This window comes from Leuresthes tenuis, unplaced genomic scaffold, assembly GCF_036924035.1.
Source record: "Leuresthes tenuis unplaced genomic scaffold, fLeuTen1.0.hap1 SCAF_5, whole genome shotgun sequence".
Classification (NCBI taxonomy): domain Eukaryota; kingdom Metazoa; phylum Chordata; class Actinopteri; order Atheriniformes; family Atherinopsidae; genus Leuresthes; species Leuresthes tenuis.
In genome coordinates, this window is record NW_027325359.1 from 18,571,668 (window position 1) to 18,586,637 (window position 14,970).

A 14,970-nucleotide genomic window follows, 5' to 3' on the forward strand; every position below is an offset into this window, starting at 1 on the left:
GCCTGGCACCAGATGGTACAATTTTAGCACCTACTTGGCTAAGTCTACGTTCAAAGATTCACAATGACATCGGAACACAATTGGCCCTTTTTAACTAGTACCTACTCCACTCAACTTGATCCGACTCAGCTTTTAGGGTTTTCCATGAGGTAGTACCGCCTGGCACCAGGTGGTACAATTTTAGCACCTACTTGGCTAACTCTACGTTCAAAGATTCACAATGACATCGGAACACAATTGGTCCTTTTTAACTAGTACCTACTCCACTCGACTTGATCCGACTAAGCTTTTAGGGTTTTCCATGAGGTAGTACCGCCTGGCACCAGTTGGTACAGTTTTAGCACCTACTTGGGTAAGTCTACGTTCAAAGATTCAGAATGACATCGGAACACAATTGGCCCTTTTTAACTAGTACCTACTCCACTCAACTTGATCCGACTCAGCTTTTAGGGTTTTCCATGAGGTAGTACCGCCTGGCACCAGGTGGTAAAATTTTAGCACCTACTTGGCTAACTCTACGTTCAAAGATTCAGAATGACATCGGAACACAATTGGTCCTTTTTGACTAGTACCTACTCCACTCGACTTTATCCGACTAAGCTTTAAGGGTTTTCCATGAGGTAGTACCGCCTGGCACCAGGTGGTACAGTTTTAGCACCTACTTGGGTAAGTCTACGTTCAAAGATTCAGAATAACATCGGAACACAATTGGCCCTTTTTAACTAGTACCTACTCCACTCGACTTGATCCGACTCAGCTTTTAGGGTTTTCCATGAGGTAGTACCGCCTGGCACCAGGTGGTACAATTTTAGCACCTACTTGGCTAACTCTATCTTCCCAGATTCAGAATGACATCGGAAAACAATTGGTCCTTTTTAACTAGTACCTACTCCACTCAACTTTATCCGACTAAGCTTTTAGGGTTTTCCATGAGGTAGTACCGCCTGGCACCACGTGGTACAATTTTAGCAACTACTTGATCGGGGTCAAGCTGAGTCGAGCCGAAAATTTGACGTCAAGAGACTGCAGGCCACTGATTGGACAGGGAGTGATGTCAGCGGATCAGTTATGAAAGCCACTCCTTCACAAGGACCCTGCAACAGCGACCATGCGATTTAATTTATTCTGTGATTGTCCACGAGGTGAATTGCTAGACGCAAAGCCATACACCAAGCAGCAGGTATTCCTTCTCCTCGATGTCCTAAATCATTGTGTCATGTTTGTGTCACATACAAATGATGTCACGGGACTTTTGGACTATTGCTATAGAGACCCCACCCACATTGAGGTGGTAGAAAGAGGCCATGGATCGGTATTGAGATTTTCCTTGTTTTGTTTTAAAATGTAGGGTCATGCTTGTTCAAACGGGGAATACAGAAATGACATGGGCCCACATATCGTTCTTGCACAGGTTTTAGTGTTTTAGAATGATATTGTGCATTTCAGGAGGTTTACGTCCATTCAAAGAGGTACCACTGTGGACGCTGTGATGGTAGGAACAGAGTTGAACATTGATGGATGAAACATCTTTTGGTTATTAAAACTGCTACGCCCAACGTGGGGCTCGAACCCACGACCCTGAGATTAAGAGTCTCATGCTCTACCGACTGAGCTAGCCAGGCCATTCACACCTGAATAAACATGCCTTTCGAAAAAAAAAATAAGGTAAAAAAGAAAGCTAAGTCTATCTTCACAGATTCAGAATGACATCGGAACACAATTGGCCCTTTTTAACTAGTACCTACTCCCCTCGACTTTATCCGACTAAGCTTTTAGGGTTTTCCATGAGGTCGTGCCGCCTGGCACCAGATGGTACAATTTTAGCACCTACTTGGCTAAGTCTACGTTCAAAGATTCACAATGACATCGGAACACAATTGGCCCTTTTTAACTAGTACCTACTCCACTCAACTTGATCCGACTCAGCTTTTAGGGTTTTCCATGAGGTAGTACCGCCTGGCACCAGGTGGTACAATTTTAGCACCTACTTGGCTAACTCTACGTTCAAAGATTCACAATGACATCGGAACACAATTGGTCCTTTTTAACTAGTACCTACTCCACTCGACTTGATCCGACTAAGCTTTTAGGGTTTTCCATGAGGTAGTACCGCCTGGCACCAGTTGGTACAGTTTTAGCACCTACTTGGGTAAGTCTACGTTCAAAGATTCAGAATGACATCGGAACACAATTGGCCCTTTTTAACTAGTACCTACTCCACTCAACTTGATCCGACTCAGCTTTTAGGGTTTTCCATGAGGTAGTACCGCCTGGCACCAGGTGGTAAAATTTTAGCACCTACTTGGCTAACTCTACGTTCAAAGATTCAGAATGACATCGGAACACAATTGGTCCTTTTTGACTAGTACCTACTCCACTCGACTTTATCCGACTAAGCTTTAAGGGTTTTCCATGAGGTAGTACCGCCTGGCACCAGGTGGTACAGTTTTAGCACCTACTTGGGTAAGTCTACGTTCAAAGATTCAGAATAACATCGGAACACAATTGGCCCTTTTTAACTAGTACCTACTCCACTCGACTTGATCCGACTCAGCTTTTAGGGTTTTCCATGAGGTAGTACCGCCTGGCACCAGGTGGTACAATTTTAGCACCTACTTGGCTAACTCTATCTTCCCAGATTCAGAATGACATCGGAAAACAATTGGTCCTTTTTAACTAGTACCTACTCCACTCAACTTTATCCGACTAAGCTTTTAGGGTTTTCCATGAGGTAGTACCGCCTGGCACCACGTGGTACAATTTTAGCAACTACTTGATCGGGGTCAAGCTGAGTCGAGCCGAAAATTTGACGTCAAGAGACTGCAGGCCACTGATTGGACAGGGAGTGATGTCAGCGGATCAGTTATGAAAGCCACTCCTTCACAAGGACCCTGCAACAGCGACCATGCGATTTAATTTATTCTGTGATTGTCCACGAGGTGAATTGCTAGACGCAAAGCCATACACCAAGCAGCAGGTATTCCTTCTCCTCGATGTCCTAAATCATTGTGTCATGTTTGTGTCACATACAAATGATGTCACGGGACTTTTGGACTATTGCTATAGAGACCCCACCCACATTGAGGTGGTAGAAAGAGGCCATGGATCGGTATTGAGATTTTCCTTGTTTTGTTTTAAAATGTAGGGTCATGCTTGTTCAAACGGGGAATACAGAAATGACATGGGCCCACATATCGTTCTTGCACAGGTTTTAGTGTTTTAGAATGATATTGTGCATTTCAGGAGGTTTACGTCCATTCAAAGAGGTACCACTGTGGACGCTGTGATGGTAGGAACAGAGTTGAACATTGATGGATGAAACATCTTTTGGTTATTAAAACTGCTACGCCCAACGTGGGGCTCGAACCCACGACCCTGAGATTAAGAGTCTCATGCTCTACCGACTGAGCTAGCCAGGCCATTCACACCTGAATAAACATGCCTTTCGAAAAAAAAAATAAGGTAAAAAAGAAAGCTAAGTCTATCTTCACAGATTCAGAATGACATCGGAACACAATTGGCCCTTTTTAACTAGTACCTACTCCCCTCGACTTTATCCGACTAAGCTTTTAGGGTTTTCCATGAGGTCGTGCCGCCTGGCACCAGATGGTACAATTTTAGCACCTACTTGGCTAAGTCTACGTTCAAAGATTCACAATGACATCGGAACACAATTGGCCCTTTTTAACTAGTACCTACTCCACTCAACTTGATCCGACTCAGCTTTTAGGGTTTTCCATGAGGTAGTACCGCCTGGCACCAGGTGGTACAATTTTAGCACCTACTTGGCTAACTCTACGTTCAAAGATTCACAATGACATCGGAACACAATTGGTCCTTTTTAACTAGTACCTACTCCACTCGACTTGATCCGACTAAGCTTTTAGGGTTTTCCATGAGGTAGTACCGCCTGGCACCAGTTGGTACAGTTTTAGCACCTACTTGGGTAAGTCTACGTTCAAAGATTCAGAATGACATCGGAACACAATTGGCCCTTTTTAACTAGTACCTACTCCACTCAACTTGATCCGACTCAGCTTTTAGGGTTTTCCATGAGGTAGTACCGCCTGGCACCAGGTGGTAAAATTTTAGCACCTACTTGGCTAACTCTACGTTCAAAGATTCAGAATGACATCGGAACACAATTGGTCCTTTTTGACTAGTACCTACTCCACTCGACTTTATCCGACTAAGCTTTAAGGGTTTTCCATGAGGTAGTACCGCCTGGCACCAGGTGGTACAGTTTTAGCACCTACTTGGGTAAGTCTACGTTCAAAGATTCAGAATAACATCGGAACACAATTGGCCCTTTTTAACTAGTACCTACTCCACTCGACTTGATCCGACTCAGCTTTTAGGGTTTTCCATGAGGTAGTACCGCCTGGCACCAGGTGGTACAATTTTAGCACCTACTTGGCTAACTCTATCTTCCCAGATTCAGAATGACATCGGAAAACAATTGGTCCTTTTTAACTAGTACCTACTCCACTCAACTTTATCCGACTAAGCTTTTAGGGTTTTCCATGAGGTAGTACCGCCTGGCACCACGTGGTACAATTTTAGCAACTACTTGATCGGGGTCAAGCTGAGTCGAGCCGAAAATTTGACGTCAAGAGACTGCAGGCCACTGATTGGACAGGGAGTGATGTCAGCGGATCAGTTATGAAAGCCACTCCTTCACAAGGACCCTGCAACAGCGACCATGCGATTTAATTTATTCTGTGATTGTCCACGAGGTGAATTGCTAGACGCAAAGCCATACACCAAGCAGCAGGTATTCCTTCTCCTCGATGTCCTAAATCATTGTGTCATGTTTGTGTCACATACAAATGATGTCACGGGACTTTTGGACTATTGCTATAGAGACCCCACCCACATTGAGGTGGTAGAAAGAGGCCATGGATCGGTATTGAGATTTTCCTTGTTTTGTTTTAAAATGTAGGGTCATGCTTGTTCAAACGGGGAATACAGAAATGACATGGGCCCACATATCGTTCTTGCACAGGTTTTAGTGTTTTAGAATGATATTGTGCATTTCAGGAGGTTTACGTCCATTCAAAGAGGTACCACTGTGGACGCTGTGATGGTAGGAACAGAGTTGAACATTGATGGATGAAACATCTGTTGGTTATTAAAACTGCTACGCCCAACGTGGGGCTCGAACCCACGACCCTGAGATTAAGAGTCTCATGCTCTACCGACTGAGCTAGCCAGGCCATTCACACCTGAGCAAACATGCCTTTCGAAAAAAAAATAAAGTAAAAAACAAAGCTAAGTCTATCTTCACAGATTCAGAATGACATCGGAACACAATTGGCCCTTTTTAACTAGTACCTACTCCCCTCGACTTTATCCGACTAAGCTTTTAGGGTTTTCCATGAGGTAGTACCGCCTGGCACCAGGTGGTACAGTTTTAGCACCTACTTGGATAAGTCTACGTTCAAAGATTCAGAATGGCATCGGAACACAATTGGCCCTTTTTAACTAGTACCTACTCCACTCAACTTGATCCGACTCAGCTTTTAGGGTTTTCCATGAGGTAGTACCGCCTGGCACCAGGTGGTAAAATTTTAGCACCTACTTGGCTAACTCTACGTTCAAAGATTCAGAATGACATCGGAACACAATTGGTCCTTTTTGACTAGTACCTACTCCACTCGACTTTATCCGACTAAGCTTTAAGGGTTTTCCATGAGGTAGTACCGCCTGGCACCAGGTGGTACAGTTATAGCACCTACTTGGGTAAGTCTACGTTCAAAGATTCAGAATAACATCGGAACACAATTGGCCCTTTTTAACTAGTACCTACTCCACTCGACTTGATCCGACTCAGCTTTTAGGGTTTTCCATGAGGTAGTACCGCCTGGCACCAGGTGGTACAATTTTAGCACCTACTTGGCTAACTCTATCTTCACAGATTCAGAATGACATCGGAAAACAATTGGTCCTTTTTAACTAGTACCTACTCCACTCAACTTTATCCGACTAAGCTTTTAGGGTTTTCCATGAGGTAGTACCACCTGGCACCACGTGGTACAATTTTAGCAACTACTTGATCGGGGTCAAGCTGAGTCGAGCCGAAAATTTGACGTCAAGAGACTGCAGGCCACTGATTGGACAGGGAGTGATGTCAGCGGATCAGTTATGAAAGCCACTCCTTCACAAGGACCCGGCAACAGCGACCATACGATTTTATTTATTTTGTGATCGTCCACGAGGTGAATTGCTAGACGCAAAGCCATACACCAAGCAGCAGGCATTCCTTCTCCTCGATGTCCTAAATCATTGTGTCATGTTTGTGTCACATACAAATGATGTCACGGGACTTTTGGACTATTGCTATAGAGAGCCCACCCACATTGAGGTGGTAGAAAGAGGCCATGGATCGGTATTGAGATTTTCCTTGTTTTGTTTTAAAATGTAGGGTCATGCTTGTTCAAACGGGGAATACAGAAATGACATGGGCCCACATATCGTTCTTGCACAGGTTTTAGTGTTTTAGAATGATATTGTGCATTTCAGGAGGTTTGTGTCCATTCAAAGAGGTACCACTGTGGACGCTGTGATGGTAGGAACAGAGTTGAACATTGATGGATGAAACATCTTTTGGTTATTAAAGCTGCTACGCCCAACGTGGGGCTCGAACCCACGACCCTGAGATTAAGAGTCTCATGCTCTACCGACTGAGCTAGCCAGGCCATTCACACCTGAATAAACATGCCTTTCGAAAAAAAAAATAAGGTAAAAAAGAAAGCTAAGTCTATCTTCACAGATTCAGAATGACATCGGAACACAATTGGCCCTTTTTAACTAGTACCTACTCCCCTCGACTTTATCCGACTAAGCTTTTAGGGTTTTCCATGAGGTAGTACCGCCTGGCACCAGATGGTACAGTTTTAGCACCTACTTGGGTAAGTCTACGTTCAAAGATTCAGAATGACATCGGAACACAATTGGCCCTTTTTAACTAGTACCTACTCCACTCGACTTTATCCGACTAAGCTTTTAGGGTTTTCCATGAGGTCGTGCCGCCTGGCACCAGATGGTACAATTTTAGCACCTACTTTGCTAAGTCTACGTTCAAAGATTCACAATGACATCGGAACACAATTGGCCCTTTTTAACTAGTACCTACTCCACTCAACTTTATCCGACTCAGCTTTTAGGGTTTTCCATGAGGTAGTACCGCCTGGCACCAGGTGGTACAATTTTAGCACCTACTTGGCTAACTCTACGTTCAAAGATTCACAATGACATCGGAACACAATTGGTCCTTTTTAACTAGTACCTACTCCACTCGACTTGATCCGACTAAGCTTTTAGGGTTTTCCATGAGGTAGTACCGCCTGGCACCAGATGGTACAGTTTTAGCACCTACTTGGGTAAGTCTACGTTCAAAGATTCAGAATGACATCGGAACACAATTGGCCCTTTTTAACTAGTACCTACTCCACTCAACTTGATCCGACTCAGCTTTTAGGGTTTTCCATGAGGTAGTACCGCCTGGCACCAGGTGGTACAATTTTAGCACCTACTTGGCTAACTCTACGTTCAAAGATTCACAATGACATCGGAACACAATTGGTCCTTTTTAACTAGTACCTACTCCACTCGACTTGATCCGACTAAGCTTTTAGGGTTTTCCATGAGGTAGTACCGCCTGGCACCAGATGGTACAGTTTTAGCACCTACTTGGGTAAGTCTACGTTCAAAGATTCAGAATGACATCGGAACACAATTGGCCCTTTTTAACTAGTACCTACTCCACTCAACTTGATCCGACTCAGCTTTTAGGGTTTTCCATGAGGTAGTACCGCCTGGCACCAGGTGGTACAGTTTTAGCACCTACTTGGCTAAGTCTACGTTCAAAGATTCAGAATGACATCGGAACACAATTGGCCCTTTTTAACTAGTACCTACTCCACTCAACTTGATCCGACTCAGCTTTTAGGGTTTTCCATGAGGTAGTACCGCCTGGCACCAGGTGGTAAAATTTTAGCACCTACTTGGCTAACTCTACGTTCAAAGATTCAGAATGACATCGGAACACAATTGGTCCTTTTTGACTAGTACCTACTCCACTCAACTTGATCCGACTAAGCTTTTAGGGTTTTCCATGAGGTAGTACCGCCTGGCACCAGGTGGTACAGTTTTAGCACCTACTTGGGTAAGTCTACGTTCAAAGATTCAGAATAACATCGGAACACAATTGGCCCTTTTTAACTAGTACCTACTCCACTCGACTTGATCCGACTAAGCTTTTAGGGTTTTCCATGAGGTAGTACCGCCTGGCACCAGGTGGTACAGTTTTAGTACCTACTTGGCTAACTCTACGTTCAAAGATTCAGAATAACATTGGAACACAATTGGCCCTTTTTAACTAGTACCTACTCCACTCAACTTGATCCGACTCAGCTTTTAGGGTTTTCCATGAGGTCGTGCCGCCTGGCACCAGGTGGTACAGTTTTAGCACCTACTTGGGTAAGTCTACGTTCAAAGATTCACAATGACATCGGAACACAATTGGCCTTTTTAACTAGTACCTACTCCCCTCGACTTTATCCGACTAAGCTTTTAGGGTTTTCCATGAGGTAGTACCGCCTGGCACCAGGTGGTACAGTTTTAGCACCTACTTGGCTAAGTCTACGTTCAAATATTCACAATGACATCGGAACACAATTGGCCCTTTTTAACTAGTACCTACTCCACTCAACTTGATCCGACTAAGCTTTTAGGGTTTTCCATGAGGTAGTACCGCCTGGCACCAGGTGGTACAGTTTTAGCACCTACTTGGCTAAGTCTATGTTCAAAGATTCACAATGACATCGGAACACAATTGGCCCTTTTTAACTAGTACCTACTCCACTCAACTTGATCCGACTCAGCTTTTAGGGTTTTCCATGAGGTCGTGCCGCCTGGCACCAGGTGGTACAGTTTTAGCACCTACTTGGGTAAGTCTACGTTCAAAGATTCAGAATGACATCGGAACACAATTGGCCCTTTTTAACTAGTACCTACTCCACTCAACTTGATCCGACTCAGCTTTTAGGGTTTTCCATGAGGTAGTACCGCCTGGCACCAGGTGGTACAGTTTTAGCACCTACTTGGCTAAGTCTACGTTCAAAGATTCACAATGACATCGGAACACAATTGGCCTTTTTAACTAGTACCTACTCCCCTCGACTTTATCCGACTAAGCTTTTAGGGTTTTCCATGAGGTAGTACCGCCTGGCACCAGGTGGTACAGTTATAGCACCTACTTGGGTAAGTCTACGTTCAAAGATTCTGAATGACATCGGAACACAATTGGCCCTTTTTAACTAGTACCTACTCCACTCAACTTGATCCGACTCAGCTTTTAGGGTTTTCCATGAGGTAGTACCGCCTGGCACCAGGTGGTAAAATTTTAGCACCTACTTGGCTAACTCTACGTTCAAAGATTCAGAATGAAATCGGAACACAATTGGTCCTTTTTGACTAGTACCTACTCCACTCGACTTTATCCGACTAAGCTTTAAGGGTTTTCCATGAGGTAGTACCGCCTGGCACCAGGTGGTACAGTTATAGCACCTACTTGGGTAAGTCTACGTTCAAAGATTCAGAATAACATCGGAACACAATTGGCCCTTTTTAACTAGTACCTACTCCACTCGACTTGATCCGACTCAGCTTTTAGGGTTTTCCATGAGGTAGTACCGCCTGGCACCAGGTGGTACAATTTTAGCACCTACTTGGCTAACTCTATCTTCACAGATTCAGAATGACATCGGAAAACAATTGGTCCTTTTTAACTAGTACCTACTCCACTCAACTTTATCCGACTAAGCTTTTAGGGTTTTCCATGAGGTAGTACCACCTGGCACCACGTGGTACAATTTTAGCAACTACTTGATCGGGGTCAAGCTGAGTCGAGCCGAAAATTTGACGTCAAGAGACTGCAGGCCACTGATTGGACAGGGAGTGATGTCAGCGGATCAGTTATGAAAGCCACTCCTTCACAAGGACCCGGCAACAGCGACCATACGATTTTATTTATTTTGTGATCGTCCACGAGGTGAATTGCTAGACGCAAAGCCATACACCAAGCAGCAGGCATTCCTTCTCCTCGATGTCCTAAATCATTGTGTCATGTTTGTGTCACATACAAATGATGTCACGGGACTTTTGGACTATTGCTATAGAGACCCCACCCACATTGAGGTGGTAGAAAGAGGCCATGGATCGGTATTGAGATTTTCCTTGTTTTGTTTTAAAATGTAGGGTCATGCTTGTTCAAACGGGGAATACAGAAATGACATGGGCCCACATATCGTTCTTGCACAGGTTTTAGTGTTTTAGAATGATATTGTGCATTTCAGGAGGTTTGTGTCCATTCAAAGAGGTACCACTGTGGACGCTGTGATGGTAGGAACAGAGTTGAACATTGATGGATGAAACATCTTTTGGTTATTAAAACTGCTACGCCCAACGTGGGGCTCGAACCCACGACCCTGAGATTAAGAGTCTCATGCTCTACCGACTGAGCTAGCCAGGCCATTCACACCTGAATAAACATGCCTTTCGAAAAAAAAAATAAGGTAAAAAAGAAAGCTAAGTCTATCTTCACAGATTCAGAATGACATCGGAACACAATTGGCCCTTTTTAACTAGTACCTACTCCCCTCGACTTTATCCGACTAAGCTTTTAGGGTTTTCCATGAGGTAGTACCGCCTGGCACCAGATGGTACAGTTTTAGCACCTACTTGGGTAAGTCTACGTTCAAAGATTCAGAATGACATCGGAACACAATTGGCCCTTTTTAACTAGTACCTACTCCACTCGACTTGATCCGACTCAGCTTTTAGGGTTTTCCATGAGGTCGTGCCGCCTGGCACCAGATGGTACAATTTTAGCACCTACTTTGCTAAGTCTACGTTCAAAGATTCACAATGACATCGGAACACAATTGGCCCTTTTTAACTAGTACCTACTCCACTCAACTTGATCCGACTCAGCTTTTAGGGTTTTCCATGAGGTAGTACCGCCTGGCACCAGGTGGTACAATTTTAGCACCTACTTGGCTAACTCTACGTTCAAAGATTCACAATGACATCGGAACACAATTGGTCCTTTTTAACTAGTACCTACTCCACTCGACTTGATCCGACTAAGCTTTTAGGGTTTTCCATGAGGTAGTACCGCCTGGCACCAGATGGTACAGTTTTAGCACCTACTTGGGTAAGTCTACGTTCAAAGATTCAGAATGACATCGGAACACAATTGGCCCTTTTTAACTAGTACCTACTCCACTCAACTTGATCCGACTCAGCTTTTAGGGTTTTCCATGAGGTAGTACCGCCTGGCACCAGGTGGTACAGTTTTAGCACCTACTTGGCTAAGTCTACGTTCAAAGATTCAGAATGACATCGGAACACAATTGGCCCTTTTTAACTAGTACCTACTCCACTCAACTTGATCCGACTCAGCTTTTAGGGTTTTCCATGAGGTAGTACCGCCTGGCACCAGGTGGTAAAATTTTAGCACCTACTTGGCTAACTCTACGTTCAAAGATTCAGAATGACATCGGAACACAATTGGTCCTTTTTGACTAGTACCTACTCCACTCAACTTGATCCGACTAAGCTTTTAGGGTTTTCCATGAGGTAGTACCGCCTGGCACCAGGTGGTACAGTTTTAGCACCTACTTGGGTAAGTCTACGTTCAAAGATTCAGAATAACATCGGAACACAATTGGCCCTTTTTAACTAGTACCTACTCCACTCGACTTGATCCGACTCAGCTTTTAGGGTTTTCCATGAGGTAGTACCGCCTGGCACCAGGTGGTACAGTTTTAGCACCTACTTGGATAAGTCTACGTTCAAAGATTCAGAATGGCATCGGAACACAATTGGCCCTTTTTAACTAGTACCTACTCCACTCAACTTGATCCGACTCAGCTTTTAGGGTTTTCCATGAGGTAGTACCGCCTGGCACCAGGTGGTACAGTTTTAGCACCTACTTGGATAAGTCTACGTTCAAAGATTCAGAATGGCATCGGAACACAATTGGCCCTTTTTAACTAGTACCTACTCCACTCAACTTGATCCGACTCAGCTTTTAGGGTTTTCCATGAGGTAGTACCGCCTGGCACCAGGTGGTACAGTTTTAGCACCTACTTGGCTAAGTCTACGTTCAAAGATTCACAATGACATCGGAACACAATTGGCCCTTTTTAACTAGTACCTACTCCACTCAACTTGATCCGACTAAGCTTTTAGGGCTTTCCATGAGGTAGTACCGCCTGGCACCAGGTGGTACAGTTTTAGCACCTACTTGGGTAAGTCTACGTTCAAAGATTCAGAATAACATCGGAACACAATTGGCCCTTTTTAACTAGTACCTACTCCACTCGACTTGATCCGACTAAGCTTTTAGGGTTTTCCATGAGGTAGTACCACCTGGCACCAGGTGGTACAGTTTTAGTACCTACTTGGCTAACTCTACGTTCAAAGATTCAGAATAACATCGGAACACAATTGGCCCTTTTTAACTAGTACCTACTCCACTCGACTTGATCCGACTCAGCTTTTAGGGTTTTCCATGAGGTAGTACCGCCTGGCACCAGGTGGTACAGTTTTAGCACCTACTTGGATAAGTCTACGTTCAAAGATTCAGAATGGCATCGGAACACAATTGGCCCTTTTTAACTAGTACCTACTCCACTAGACTTGATCCGACTCAGCTTTTAGGGTTTTCCATGAGGTAGTACCGCCTGGCACCAGGTGGTACAGTTTTAGCACCTACTTGGCTAAGTCTACGTTCAAATATTCACAATGACATCGGAACACAATTGGCCCTTTTTAACTAGTACCTACTCCACTCAACTTGATCCGACTAAGCTTTTAGGGTTTTCCATGAGGTAGTACCGCCTGGCACCAGGTGGTACAGTTTTAGCACCTACTTGGCTAAGTCTATGTTCAAAGATTCACAATGACATCGGAACACAATTGGCCCTTTTTAACTAGTACCTACTCCACTCAACTTGATCCGACTCAGCTTTTAGGGTTTTCCATGAGGTCGTGCCGCCTGGCACCAGGTGGTACAGATTTAGCACCTACTTGGGTAAGTCTACGTTCAAAGATTCAGAATGACATCGGAACACAATTGGCCCTTTTTAACTAGTACCTACTCCACTCAACTTGATCCGACTCAGCTTTTAGGGTTTTCCATGAGGTAGTACCGCCTGGCACCAGGTGGTACAGTTTTAGCACCTACTTGGCTAAGTCTACGTTCAAAGATTCACAATGACATCGGAACACAATTGGCCTTTTTAACTAGTACCTACTCCCCTCGACTTTATCCGACTAAGCTTTTAGGGTTTTCCATGAGGTAGTACCGCCTGGCACCAGGTGGTACAGTTTTAGCACCTACTTGGCTAAGTCTACGTTCAAAGATTCTGAATGACATCGGAACACAATTGGCCCTTTTTAACTAGTACCTACTCCACTCAACTTGATCCGACTCAGCTTTTAGGGTTTTCCATGAGGTAGTACCGCCTGGCACCAGGTGGTAAAATTTTAGCACCTACTTGGCTAACTCTACGTTCAAAGATTCAGAATGAAATCGGAACACAATTGGTCCTTTTTGACTAGTACCTACTCCACTCGACTTTATCCGACTAAGCTTTAAGGGTTTTCCATGAGGTAGTACCGCCTGGCACCAGGTGGTACAGTTATAGCACCTACTTGGGTAAGTCTACGTTCAAAGATTCAGAATGACATCGGAACACAATTGGCCCTTTTTAACTAGTACCTACTCCACTCGACTTGATCCGACTCAGCTTTTAGGGTTTTCCATGAGGTAGTACCGCCTGGCACCAGGTGGTACAATTTTAGCACCTACTTGGCTAACTCTATCTTCACAGATTCAGAATGACATCGGAAAACAATTGGTCCTTTTTAACTAGTACCTACTCCACTCAACTTTATCCGACTAAGCTTTTAGGGTTTTCCATGAGGTAGTACCACCTGGCACCACGTGGTACAATTTTAGCAACTACTTGATCGGGGTCAAGCTGAGTCGAGCCGAAAATTTGACGTCAAGAGACTGCAGGCCACTGATTGGACAGGGAGTGATGTCAGCGGATCAGTTATGAAAGCCACTCCTTCACAAGGACCCGGCAACAGCGACCATACGATTTTATTTATTTTGTGATCGTCCACGAGGTGAATTGCTAGACGCAAAGCCATACACCAAGCAGCAGGCATTCCTTCTCCTCGATGTCCTAAATCATTGTGTCATGTTTGTGTCACATACAAATGATGTCACGGGACTTTTGGACTATTGCTATAGAGACCCCACCCACATTGAGGTGGTAGAAAGAGGCCATGGATCGGTATTGAGATTTTCCTTGTTTTGTTTTAAAATATAGGGTCATGCTTGTTCAAACGGGGAATACAGAAATGACATGGGCCCACATATCGTTCTTGCACAGGTTTTAGTGTTTTAGAATGATATTGTGCATTTCAGGAGGTTTGTGTCCATTCAAAGAGGTACCACTGTGGACGCTGTGATGGTAGGAACAGAGTTGAACATTGATGGATGAAACATCTTTTGGTTATTAAAACTGCTACGCCCAACGTGGGGCTCGAACCCACGACCCTGAGATTAAGAGTCTCATGCTCTACCGACTGAGCTAGCCAGGCCATTCACACCTGAATAAACATGCCTTTCGTAAAAAAAATAAGGTAAAAAAGAAAGCTAAGTCTATCTTCACAGATTCAGAATGACATCGGAACACAATTGGCCCTTTTTAACTAGTACCTACTCCCCTCGACTTTATCCGACTAAGCTTTTAGGGTTTTCCATGAGGTAGTACCGCCTGGCACCAGATGGTACAGTTTTAGCACCTACTTGGGTAAGTCTACGTTCAAAGATTCAGAATGACATCGGAACACAATTGGCCCTTTTTAACTAGTACCTACTCCACT

General features: G+C 44.3%; 1 protein-coding gene and 6 non-coding genes across 8 annotated transcripts in view; all 7 read right to left on the reverse strand.

The window, feature by feature from the left end:
* The window catches only part of LOC140307486 (alpha-1,3-mannosyl-glycoprotein 4-beta-N-acetylglucosaminyltransferase C-like), a 208,815-nt gene that overhangs the window by 61,627 nt on the left and 132,218 nt on the right, over positions 1 to 14,970 (reverse strand). The gene's annotated exons all lie outside the window — the stretch shown is intronic.
* Positions 1,550 to 1,622, reverse strand: trnak-cuu (transfer RNA lysine (anticodon CUU)). The gene has a single exon. It is a non-coding gene; the product is annotated as a tRNA-Lys (tRNA).
* Positions 3,347 to 3,419, reverse strand: trnak-cuu (transfer RNA lysine (anticodon CUU)). The gene has a single exon. It is a non-coding gene; the product is annotated as a tRNA-Lys (tRNA).
* On the reverse strand, positions 5,144 to 5,216 carry trnak-cuu (transfer RNA lysine (anticodon CUU)). Its single transcript has one exon. It is a non-coding gene; the product is annotated as a tRNA-Lys (tRNA).
* On the reverse strand, positions 6,626 to 6,698 carry trnak-cuu (transfer RNA lysine (anticodon CUU)). Its single transcript has one exon. It is a non-coding gene; the product is annotated as a tRNA-Lys (tRNA).
* trnak-cuu (transfer RNA lysine (anticodon CUU)) lies at positions 10,462 to 10,534 on the reverse strand. The gene has a single exon. It is a non-coding gene; the product is annotated as a tRNA-Lys (tRNA).
* Positions 14,613 to 14,685, reverse strand: trnak-cuu (transfer RNA lysine (anticodon CUU)). The gene has a single exon. It is a non-coding gene; the product is annotated as a tRNA-Lys (tRNA).